This window comes from Hyla sarda, chromosome 8 (assembly GCF_029499605.1).
Source record: "Hyla sarda isolate aHylSar1 chromosome 8, aHylSar1.hap1, whole genome shotgun sequence".
Taxonomy (NCBI): Eukaryota; Metazoa; Chordata; class Amphibia; order Anura; family Hylidae; genus Hyla; species Hyla sarda.
Genome location: NC_079196.1, coordinates 117,646,261 through 117,657,434, shown reverse-complemented (window position 1 = coordinate 117,657,434; position 11,174 = coordinate 117,646,261). Strand labels below are relative to the sequence as shown.

General features: G+C 43.9%; 6 pseudogenes; all 6 read left to right on the top strand.

Annotated features, from left to right (window-relative positions):
• The first annotated feature begins 715 nt into the window (after nucleotides 1–715).
• LOC130287341 (U2 spliceosomal RNA) lies at nucleotides 716–979 on the top strand (annotated as a pseudogene).
• A 1,476-nt stretch (nucleotides 980–2,455) lies between these two features.
• LOC130287340 (U2 spliceosomal RNA) lies at nucleotides 2,456–2,719 on the top strand (annotated as a pseudogene).
• Nucleotides 2,720–4,183: 1,464 nt separating this feature from the next.
• On the top strand, nucleotides 4,184–4,447 carry LOC130287339 (U2 spliceosomal RNA; annotated as a pseudogene).
• Nucleotides 4,448–5,913: 1,466 nt separating this feature from the next.
• Nucleotides 5,914–6,177, top strand: LOC130287338 (U2 spliceosomal RNA; annotated as a pseudogene).
• A 1,466-nt stretch (nucleotides 6,178–7,643) lies between these two features.
• LOC130287337 (U2 spliceosomal RNA) lies at nucleotides 7,644–7,907 on the top strand (annotated as a pseudogene).
• Nucleotides 7,908–9,391: 1,484 nt separating this feature from the next.
• LOC130287336 (U2 spliceosomal RNA) lies at nucleotides 9,392–9,655 on the top strand (annotated as a pseudogene).
• The last annotated feature ends 1,519 nt before the right edge of the window (nucleotides 9,656–11,174 follow it).

Genomic DNA, 11,174 nt, shown 5'->3' with positions numbered 1-11,174 from the left:
GTATATGGAGTTGCTGACATGAGTGCAATCTACAAAGCCGTTGAGGCTGATCCTCATGGGAGGATTATTGCACCAGGACCCTTAGCACTTTTAAAATGCCATTCAATGCCACGGGCTAGATGTAAACTGCAGATGACCATGTTGTGGTAGTTACCATGGATACCCAAGTGATGTGTGAGCTAACACATAGGCCCAACAGATTCCAAGAAGGCCAGAATCACCAGCGGCACCACCATCGATTGTCAGGTCACCCGGATTCAGCAAATACCAGAGTCCAAAATGATGCAGGTTTATACTGTTAATTTTCAGTTTATCGTTACAGTTGGTGTTATTCCATGTCGGAAGGGACGCAGCTACAGCCAGTGGGGTAACTAGAGACAGGCAGGCAGCTATGTGCAACAAAGGTAGGCGTGTTGTTTTCATATGCAGATCTGAAATATTGTCTTATATGCAAGAGGAGGAGTGATGGGGGTTCAGGCAAAAGCCAGGCTATGGATTGCATTGCTAAATGCTCCATCAGAGTGCAATGGTCGCCTGTCCTTTTTTTAAGTGATGATGTGGGTTTAGCCTGTGCTGTATGTATGTATGGGTGGCTGACTGCCACCCACCCAGAAAGTGTATGGGAGGCTGGTTGGCTGCCAGCCTTCCTTCCATTCCTATGAGTAATGTGAGTGCTCATGAAGGGGACATGGTTGGGTCCACCCCTTTCCCGGTTATCCCCTCTAGGCCTTTTGGCTTAGATCAAGTGTAAAAAAAGAAAGGATCTTGCGACAGATCGCATCCTGAGGCACGTTTTTTTTTGTGTGAATACTTGCACTTGGGTGACTTGTGAGCACATACTGATACATACGTTCCCTATCTGGGGACCATAAATTAAATGGATTTTTGAGAAAGGGAGCTGATTTGGAAGCTTGCTTCTGTCGCCCTATGCATTGACCCGATGTGGCAGTATCTTCGGGTAGTGAACAGTGCACCACCCCATTCCAGTGTTAAACAAGAAAGATTCTCATTTAATCCTCCGTGGGTGAGAATTTGAGTTTGAGAATTGGAGACCAAAATGATGAGTTGCACTGACTGGTTTATGAACGTCTATTCATTTAGCGTTTTAATGACCATGTTTGCACACTGATTGGTGTAAAAAAATAAAATAAAACTAAATAATAATAATCTAGCACACCTGTGCAGGTTTGACATGACATGACAGGTAGCTGTCTTGTGGGTGGTGCTGAATCCTGTTAAATGACATGAGGGTCTCATGCCTATACACAAGGGTGTGTCATTGCTGTTGCTTGACCATGCATTGGTTTCTGTGGTCAGTGAATGATAAAAACAAAATTTACCATCCATTGATGGATGGGAAATCCGCCATGAGGCATTTGTTTTTAGAAACTGCTGCTCACAACCAATGTTGCAATGGAGTGTCTCCATCTGCTGGTGGTATTGGAAAGGCATTAGTGCTATGACAGGGTCTGAAGAAGAAGAAGAAGAAGAAGAAGAAGAAGACGGAAAAAAATATATATAAAAAGAAAAAGAGAGAGAGAGAGAGAGACTGACTTAGTGAGCGAGTGAGTGAGAGAGTGAGAGTGAGTGAGAGTGAATGAGTGAGTGAGTGATTGAGTGAGTGAGTGAGTGAGTGAGAACAAATGAGTTAAAGCAAGTGAGTGAGAGAGATCGAATGAATGAAAGTCTGAATGACAGAAAGAAAAAAGGATGAAGAAAGAAGCATGAAGAAAAAAAAATGTCTATGGAGTTGCTGACATGAGTGCAATCTACAAAGCCGTTGAGGCTGATCCTCATGGGAGGATTATTGCACCAGGACCCTTAGCACTTTTAAAATGCCATTCAATGCCACGGGCTAGATGTAAACTGCAGATGACCATGTTGTGGTAGTTACCATGGATACCCAAGTGATGTGTGAGCTAACACATAGGCCCAACAGATTCCAAGAAGGCCAGAATCACCAGCGGCACCACCATCGATTGTCAGGTCACCCGGATTCAGCAAATACCAGAGTCCAAAATGATGCAGGTTTATACTGTTAATTTTCAGTTTATCGTTACAGTTGGTGTTATTCCATGTCGGAAGGGACGCAGCTACAGCCAGTGGGGTAACTAGAGACAGGCAGGCAGCTATGTGCAACAAAGGTAGGCGTGTTGTTTTCATATGCAGATCTGAAATATTGTCTTATATGCAAGAGGAGGAGTGATGGGGGTTCAGGCAAAAGCCAGGCTATGGATTGCATTGCTAAATGCTCCATCAGAGTGCAATGGTCGCCTGTCCTTTTTTTAAGTGATGATGTGGGTTTAGCCTGTGCTGTATGTATGTATGGGTGGCTGACTGCCACCCACCCAGAAAGTGTATGGGAGGCTGGTTGGCTGCCAGCCTTCCTTCCATTCCTATGAGTAATGTGAGTGCTCATGAAGGGGACATGGTTGGGTCCACCCCTTTCCCGGTTATCCCCTCTAGGCCTTTTGGCTTAGATCAAGTGTAAAAAAAGAAAGGATCTTGCGACAGATCGCATCCTGAGGCACGTTTTTTTTTGTGTGAATACTTGCACTTGGGTGACTTGTGAGCACATACTGATACATACGTTCCCTATCTGGGGACCATAAATTAAATGGATTTTTGAGAAAGGGAGCTGATTTGGAAGCTTGCTTCTGTCGCCCTATGCATTGACCCGATGTGGCAGTATCTTCGGGTAGTGAACAGTGCACCACCCCATTCCAGTGTTAAACAAGAAAGATTCTCATTTAATCCTCCGTGGGTGAGAATTTGAGTTTGAGAATTGGAGACCAAAATGATGAGTTGCACTGACTGGTTTATGAACGTCTATTCATTTAGCGTTTTAATGACCATGTTTGCACACTGATTGGTGTAAAAAAATAAAATAAAACTAAATAATAATAATCTAGCACACCTGTGCAGGTTTGACATGACATGACAGGTAGCTGTCTTGTGGGTGGTGCTGAATCCTGTTAAATGACATGAGGGTCTCATGCCTATACACAAGGGTGTGTCATTGCTGTTGCTTGACCATGCATTGGTTTCTGTGGTCAGTGAATGATAAAAACAAAATTTACCATCCATTGATGGATGGGAAATCCGCCATGAGGCATTTGTTTTTAGAAACTGCTGCTCACAACCAATGTTGCAATGGAGTGTCTCCATCTGCTGGTGGTATTGGAAAGGCATTAGTGCTATGACAGGGTCTGAAGAAGAAGAAGAAGAAGACGGAAAAAAATATATATAAAAAGAAAAAGAGAGAGAGAGAGAGAGACTGACTTAGTGAGCGAGTGAGTGAGAGAGTGAGAGTGAGTGAGAGTGAATGAGTGAGTGAGTGATTGAGTGAGTGAGTGAGTGAGTGAGAACAAATGAGTTAAAGCAAGTGAGTGAGAGAGATCGAATGAATGAAAGTCTGAATGACAGAAAGAAAAAAGGATGAAGAAAGAAGCATGAAGAAAAAAAAATGTCTATGGAGTTGCTGACATGAGTGCAATCTACAAAGCCGTTGAGGCTGATCCTCATGGGAGGATTATTGCACCAGGACCCTTAGCACTTTTAAAATGCCATTCAATGCCACGGGCTAGATGTAAACTGCAGATGACCATGTTGTGGTAGTTACCATGGATACCCAAGTGATGTGTGAGCTAACACATAGGCCCAACAGATTCCAAGAAGGCCAGAATCACCAGCGGCACCACCATCGATTGTCAGGTCACCCGGATTCAGCAAATACCAGAGTCCAAAATGATGCAGGTTTATACTGTTAATTTTCAGTTTATCGTTACAGTTGGTGTTATTCCATGTCGGAAGGGACGCAGCTACAGCCAGTGGGGTAACTAGAGACAGGCAGGCAGCTATGTGCAACAAAGGTAGGCGTGTTGTTTTCATATGCAGATCTGAAATATTGTCTTATATGCAAGAGGAGGAGTGATGGGGGTTCAGGCAAAAGCCAGGCTATGGATTGCATTGCTAAATGCTCCATCAGAGTGCAATGGTCGCCTGTCCTTTTTTTAAGTGATGATGTGGGTTTAGCCTGTGCTGTATGTATGTATGGGTGGCTGACTGCCACCCACCCAGAAAGTGTATGGGAGGCTGGTTGGCTGCCAGCCTTCCTTCCATTCCTATGAGTAATGTGAGTGCTCATGAAGGGGACATGGTTGGGTCCACCCCTTTCCCGGTTATCCCCTCTAGGCCTTTTGGCTTAGATCAAGTGTAAAAAAAGAAAGGATCTTGCGACAGATCGCATCCTGAGGCACGTTTTTTTTTGTGTGAATACTTGCACTTGGGTGACTTGTGAGCACATACTGATACATACGTTCCCTATCTGGGGACCATAAATTAAATGGATTTTTGAGAAAGGGAGCTGATTTGGAAGCTTGCTTCTGTCGCCCTATGCATTGACCCGATGTGGCAGTATCTTCGGGTAGTGAACAGTGCACCACCCCATTCCAGTGTTAAACAAGAAAGATTCTCATTTAATCCTCCGTGGGTGAGAATTTGAGTTTGAGAATTGGAGACCAAAATGATGAGTTGCACTGACTGGTTTATGAACGTCTATTCATTTAGCGTTTTAATGACCATGTTTGCACACTGATTGGTGTAAAAAAATAAAATAAAACTAAATAATAATAATCTAGCACACCTGTGCAGGTTTGACATGACATGACAGGTAGCTGTCTTGTGGGTGGTGCTGAATCCTGTTAAATGACATGAGGGTCTCATGCCTATACACAAGGGTGTGTCATTGCTGTTGCTTGACCATGCATTGGTTTCTGTGGTCAGTGAATGATAAAAACAAAATTTACCATCCATTGATGGATGGGAAATCCGCCATGAGGCATTTGTTTTTAGAAACTGCTGCTCACAACCAATGTTGCAATGGAGTGTCTCCATCTGCTGGTGGTATTGGAAAGGCATTAGTGCTATGACAGGGTCTGAAGAAGAAGAAGAAGAAGAAGAAGACGGAAAAAAATATATATAAAAAGAAAAAGAGAGAGAGAGAGAGAGACTGACTTAGTGAGCGAGTGAGTGAGAGAGTGAGAGTGAGTGAGAGTGAATGAGTGAGTGAGTGATTGAGTGAGTGAGTGAGTGAGAACAAATGAGTTAAAGCAAGTGAGTGAGAGAGATCGAATGAATGAAAGTCTGAATGACAGAAAGAAAAAAGGATGAAGAAAGAAGCATGAAGAAAAAAAAATGTATATGGAGTTGCTGACATGAGTGCAATCTACAAAGCCGTTGAGGCTGATCCTCATGGGAGGATTATTGCACCAGGACCCTTAGCACTTTTAAAATGCCATTCAATGCCACGGGCTAGATGTAAACTGCAGATGACCATGTTGTGGTAGTTACCATGGATACCCAAGTGATGTGTGAGCTAACACATAGGCCCAACAGATTCCAAGAAGGCCAGAATCACCAGCGGCACCACCATCGATTGTCAGGTCACCCGGATTCAGCAAATACCAGAGTCCAAAATGATGCAGGTTTATACTGTTAATTTTCAGTTTATCGTTACAGTTGGTGTTATTCCATGTCGGAAGGGACGCAGCTACAGCCAGTGGGGTAACTAGAGACAGGCAGGCAGCTATGTGCAACAAAGGTAGGCGTGTTGTTTTCATATGCAGATCTGAAATATTGTCTTATATGCAAGAGGAGGAGTGATGGGGGTTCAGGCAAAAGCCAGGCTATGGATTGCATTGCTAAATGCTCCATCAGAGTGCAATGGTCGCCTGTCCTTTTTTTAAGTGATGATGTGGGTTTAGCCTGTGCTGTATGTATGTATGGGTGGCTGACTGCCACCCACCCAGAAAGTGTATGGGAGGCTGGTTGGCTGCCAGCCTTCCTTCCATTCCTATGAGTAATGTGAGTGCTCATGAAGGGGACATGGTTGGGTCCACCCCTTTCCCGGTTATCCCCTCTAGGCCTTTTGGCTTAGATCAAGTGTAAAAAAAGAAAGGATCTTGCGACAGATCGCATCCTGAGGCACGTTTTTTTTTGTGTGAATACTTGCACTTGGGTGACTTGTGAGCACATACTGATACATACGTTCCCTATCTGGGGACCATAAATTAAATGGATTTTTGAGAAAGGGAGCTGATTTGGAAGCTTGCTTCTGTCGCCCTATGCATTGACCCGATGTGGCAGTATCTTCGGGTAGTGAACAGTGCACCACCCCATTCCAGTGTTAAACAAGAAAGATTCTCATTTAATCCTCCGTGGGTGAGAATTTGAGTTTGAGAATTGGAGACCAAAATGATGAGTTGCACTGACTGGTTTATGAACGTCTATTCATTTAGCGTTTTAATGACCATGTTTGCACACTGATTGGTGTAAAAAAATAAAATAAAACTAAATAATAATAATCTAGCACACCTGTGCAGGTTTGACATGACATGACAGGTAGCTGTCTTGTGGGTGGTGCTGAATCCTGTTAAATGACATGAGGGTCTCATGCCTATACACAAGGGTGTGTCATTGCTGTTGCTTGACCATGCATTGGTTTCTGTGGTCAGTGAATGATAAAAACAAAATTTACCATCCATTGATGGATGGGAAATCCGCCATGAGGCATTTGTTTTTAGAAACTGCTGCTCACAACCAATGTTGCAATGGAGTGTCTCCATCTGCTGGTGGTATTGGAAAGGCATTAGTGCTATGACAGGGTCTGAAGAAGAAGAAGAAGAAGAAGAAGACGGAAAAAAATATATATAAAAAGAAAAAGAGAGAGAGAGAGAGAGACTGACTTAGTGAGCGAGTGAGTGAGAGAGTGAGAGTGAGTGAGAGTGAATGAGTGAGTGAGTGATTGAGTGAGTGAGTGAGTGAGAACAAATGAGTTAAAGCAAGTGAGTGAGAGAGATCGAATGAATGAAAGTCTGAATGACAGAAAGAAAAAAGGATGAAGAAAGAAGCATGAAGAAAAAAAAATGTATATGGAGTTGCTGACATGAGTGCAATCTACAAAGCCGTTGAGGCTGATCCTCATGGGAGGATTATTGCACCAGGACCCTTAGCACTTTTAAAATGCCATTCAATGCCACGGGCTAGATGTAAACTGCAGATGACCATGTTGTGGTAGTTACCATGGATACCCAAGTGATGTGTGAGCTAACACATAGGCCCAACAGATTCCAAGAAGGCCAGAATCACCAGCGGCACCACCATCGATTGTCAGGTCACCCGGATTCAGCAAATACCAGAGTCCAAAATGATGCAGGTTTATACTGTTAATTTTCAGTTTATCGTTACAGTTGGTGTTATTCCATGTCGGAAGGGACGCAGCTACAGCCAGTGGGGTAACTAGAGACAGGCAGGCAGCTATGTGCAACAAAGGTAGGCGTGTTGTTTTCATATGCAGATCTGAAATATTGTCTTATATGCAAGAGGAGGAGTGATGGGGGTTCAGGCAAAAGCCAGGCTATGGATTGCATTGCTAAATGCTCCATCAGAGTGCAATGGTCGCCTGTCCTTTTTTTAAGTGATGATGTGGGTTTAGCCTGTGCTGTATGTATGTATGGGTGGCTGACTGCCACCCACCCAGAAAGTGTATGGGAGGCTGGTTGGCTGCCAGCCTTCCTTCCATTCCTATGAGTAATGTGAGTGCTCATGAAGGGGACATGGTTGGGTCCACCCCTTTCCCGGTTATCCCCTCTAGGCCTTTTGGCTTAGATCAAGTGTAAAAAAAGAAAGGATCTTGCGACAGATCGCATCCTGAGGCACGTTTTTTTTTGTGTGAATACTTGCACTTGGGTGACTTGTGAGCACATACTGATACATACGTTCCCTATCTGGGGACCATAAATTAAATGGATTTTTGAGAAAGGGAGCTGATTTGGAAGCTTGCTTCTGTCGCCCTATGCATTGACCCGATGTGGCAGTATCTTCGGGTAGTGAACAGTGCACCACCCCATTCCAGTGTTAAACAAGAAAGATTCTCATTTAATCCTCCGTGGGTGAGAATTTGAGTTTGAGAATTGGAGACCAAAATGATGAGTTGCACTGACTGGTTTATGAACGTCTATTCATTTAGCGTTTTAATGACCATGTTTGCACACTGATTGGTGTAAAAAAATAAAATAAAACTAAATAATAATAATCTAGCACACCTGTGCAGGTTTGACATGACATGACAGGTAGCTGTCTTGTGGGTGGTGCTGAATCCTGTTAAATGACATGAGGGTCTCATGCCTATACACAAGGGTGTGTCATTGCTGTTGCTTGACCATGCATTGGTTTCTGTGGTCAGTGAATGATAAAAACAAAATTTACCATCCATTGATGGATGGGAAATCCGCCATGAGGCATTTGTTTTTAGAAACTGCTGCTCACAACCAATGTTGCAATGGAGTGTCTCCATCTGCTGGTGGTATTGGAAAGGCATTAGTGCTATGACAGGGTCTGAAGAAGAAGAAGAAGAAGAAGAAGAAGAAGAAGAAGACGGAAAAAAATATATATAAAAAGAAAAAGAGAGAGAGAGAGAGAGAGACTGACTTAGTGAGCGAGTGAGTGAGAGAGTGAGAGTGAGTGAGAGTGAATGAGTGAGTGAGTGATTGAGTGAGTGAGTGAGTGAGTGAGAACAAATGAGTTAAAGCAAGTGAGTGAGAGAGATCGAATGAATGAAAGTCTGAATGACAGAAAGAAAAAAGGATGAAGAAAGAAGCATGAAGAAAAAAAAATGTATATGGAGTTGCTGACATGAGTGCAATCTACAAAGCCGTTGAGGCTGATCCTCATGGGAGGATTATTGCACCAGGACCCTTAGCACTTTTAAAATGCCATTCAATGCCACGGGCTAGATGTAAACTGCAGATGACCATGTTGTGGTAGTTACCATGGATACCCAAGTGATGTGTGAGCTAACACATAGGCCCAACAGATTCCAAGAAGGCCAGAATCACCAGCGGCACCACCATCGATTGTCAGGTCACCCGGATTCAGCAAATACCAGAGTCCAAAATGATGCAGGTTTATACTGTTAATTTTCAGTTTATCGTTACAGTTGGTGTTATTCCATGTCGGAAGGGACGCAGCTACAGCCAGTGGGGTAACTAGAGGCAGGCAGGCAGCTATGTGCAACAAAGGTAGGCGTGTTGTTTTCATATGCAGATCTGAAATATTGTCTTATATGCAAGAGGAGGAGTGATGGGGGTTCAGGCAAAAGCCAGGCTATGGATTGCATTGCTAAATGCTCCATCAGAGTGCAATGGTCGCCTGTCCTTTTTTTAAGTGATGATGTGGGTTTAGCCTGTGCTGTATGTATGTATGGGTGGCTGACTGCCACCCACCCAGAAAGTGTATGGGAGGCTGGTTGGCTGCCAGCCTTCCTTCCATTCCTATGAGTAATGTGAGTGCTCATGAAGGGGACATGGTTGGGTCCACCCCTTTCCCGGTTATCCCCTCTAGGCCTTTTGGCTTAGATCAAGTGTAAAAAAAGAAAGGATCTTGCGACAGATCGCATCCTGAGGCACGTTTTTTTTTGTGTGAATACTTGCACTTGGGTGACTTGTGAGCACATACTGATACATACGTTCCCTATCTGGGGACCATAAATTAAATGGATTTTTGAGAAAGGGAGCTGATTTGGAAGCTTGCTTCTGTCGCCCTATGCATTGACCCGATGTGGCAGTATCTTCGGGTAGTGAACAGTGCACCACCCCATTCCAGTGTTAAACAAGAAAGATTCTCATTTAATCCTCCGTGGGTGAGAATTTGAGTTTGAGAATTGGAGACCAAAATGATGAGTTGCACTGACTGGTTTATGAACGTCTATTCATTTAGCGTTTTAATGACCATGTTTGCACACTGATTGGTGTAAAAAAATAAAATAAAACTAAATAATAATAATCTAGCACACCTGTGCAGGTTTGACATGACATGACAGGTAGCTGTCTTGTGGGTGGTGCTGAATCCTGTTAAATGACATGAGGGTCTCATGCCTATACACAAGGGTGTGTCATTGCTGTTGCTTGACCATGCATTGGTTTCTGTGGTCAGTGAATGATAAAAACAAAATTTACCATCCATTGATGGATGGGAAATCCGCCATGAGGCATTTGTTTTTAGAAACTGCTGCTCACAACCAATGTTGCAATGGAGTGTCTCCATCTGCTGGTGGTATTGGAAAGGCATTAGTGCTATGACAGGGTCTGATGAAGAAGAAGAAGAAGAAGAAGAAGAAGAAGAAGAAGACGGAAAAAAATATATATAAAAAGAAAAAGAGAGAGAGAGAGAGAGACTGACTTAGTGAGCGAGTGAGTGAGAGAGTGAGAGTGAGTGAGAGTGAATGAGTGAGTGAGTGATTGAGTGAGTGAGTGAGTGAGTGAGTGAGAACAAATGAGTTAAAGCAAGTGAGTGAGAGAGATCGAATGAATGAAAGTCTGAATGACAGAAAGAAATAAGGATGAAGAAAGAAGCATGAAGAAAAAAAAATGTATATGGAGTTGCTGACATGAGTGCAATCTACAAAGCCGTTGAGGCTGATCCTCATGGGAGGATTATTGCACCAGGACCCTTAGCACTTTTAACCCCTTAAGGACGCAGGACGTAAATGTACGTCCTGGTGAGGTGGTACTTAACGCACCAGGACGTACATTTACGTCCTAAGCATAACCGCGGGCATCGGAGCGATGCCCGTGTCATGCGCGGCTGATCCCGGCTGCTAATCGCAGCCAGGGACCCGCCGGCAATGGCCGACGCCCGCGATCTCGCGGGCGTCCGCCATTAACCCCTCAGGTGCCGGGATCAATACAGATCCCGGCATCTGCGGGAGTTCGCGATTAAAATGAACGATCGGATCGCCCGCAGCGCTGCTGCGGGGATCCGATCATTCATAACGCCGGACGGAGGTCCCCTCACCTTCCTCCGTGCGGCTCCCGGCGTCTCCTGCTCTGGTCTGTGATCGAGCAGACCAGAGCAGGAGATGACCGATAATACTGATCTGTTCTATGTCCTATACATAGAACAGATCAGTATTAGCAATCATGGTATTGCTATGAATAGTCCCCTATGGGGACTATTCAAGTGTAAAAAAAAATGTAAAAAAATGTAAAAGTAAAAGTAAAAAAAAAGTGAAAAATCCCCTCCCCCAATAAAAAAGTAAAACGTCCGTTTTTTCCTATTTTACCCCCAAAAAGCGTAAAAAACATTTTTTATAGACATATTTGGTATCGCCGCGT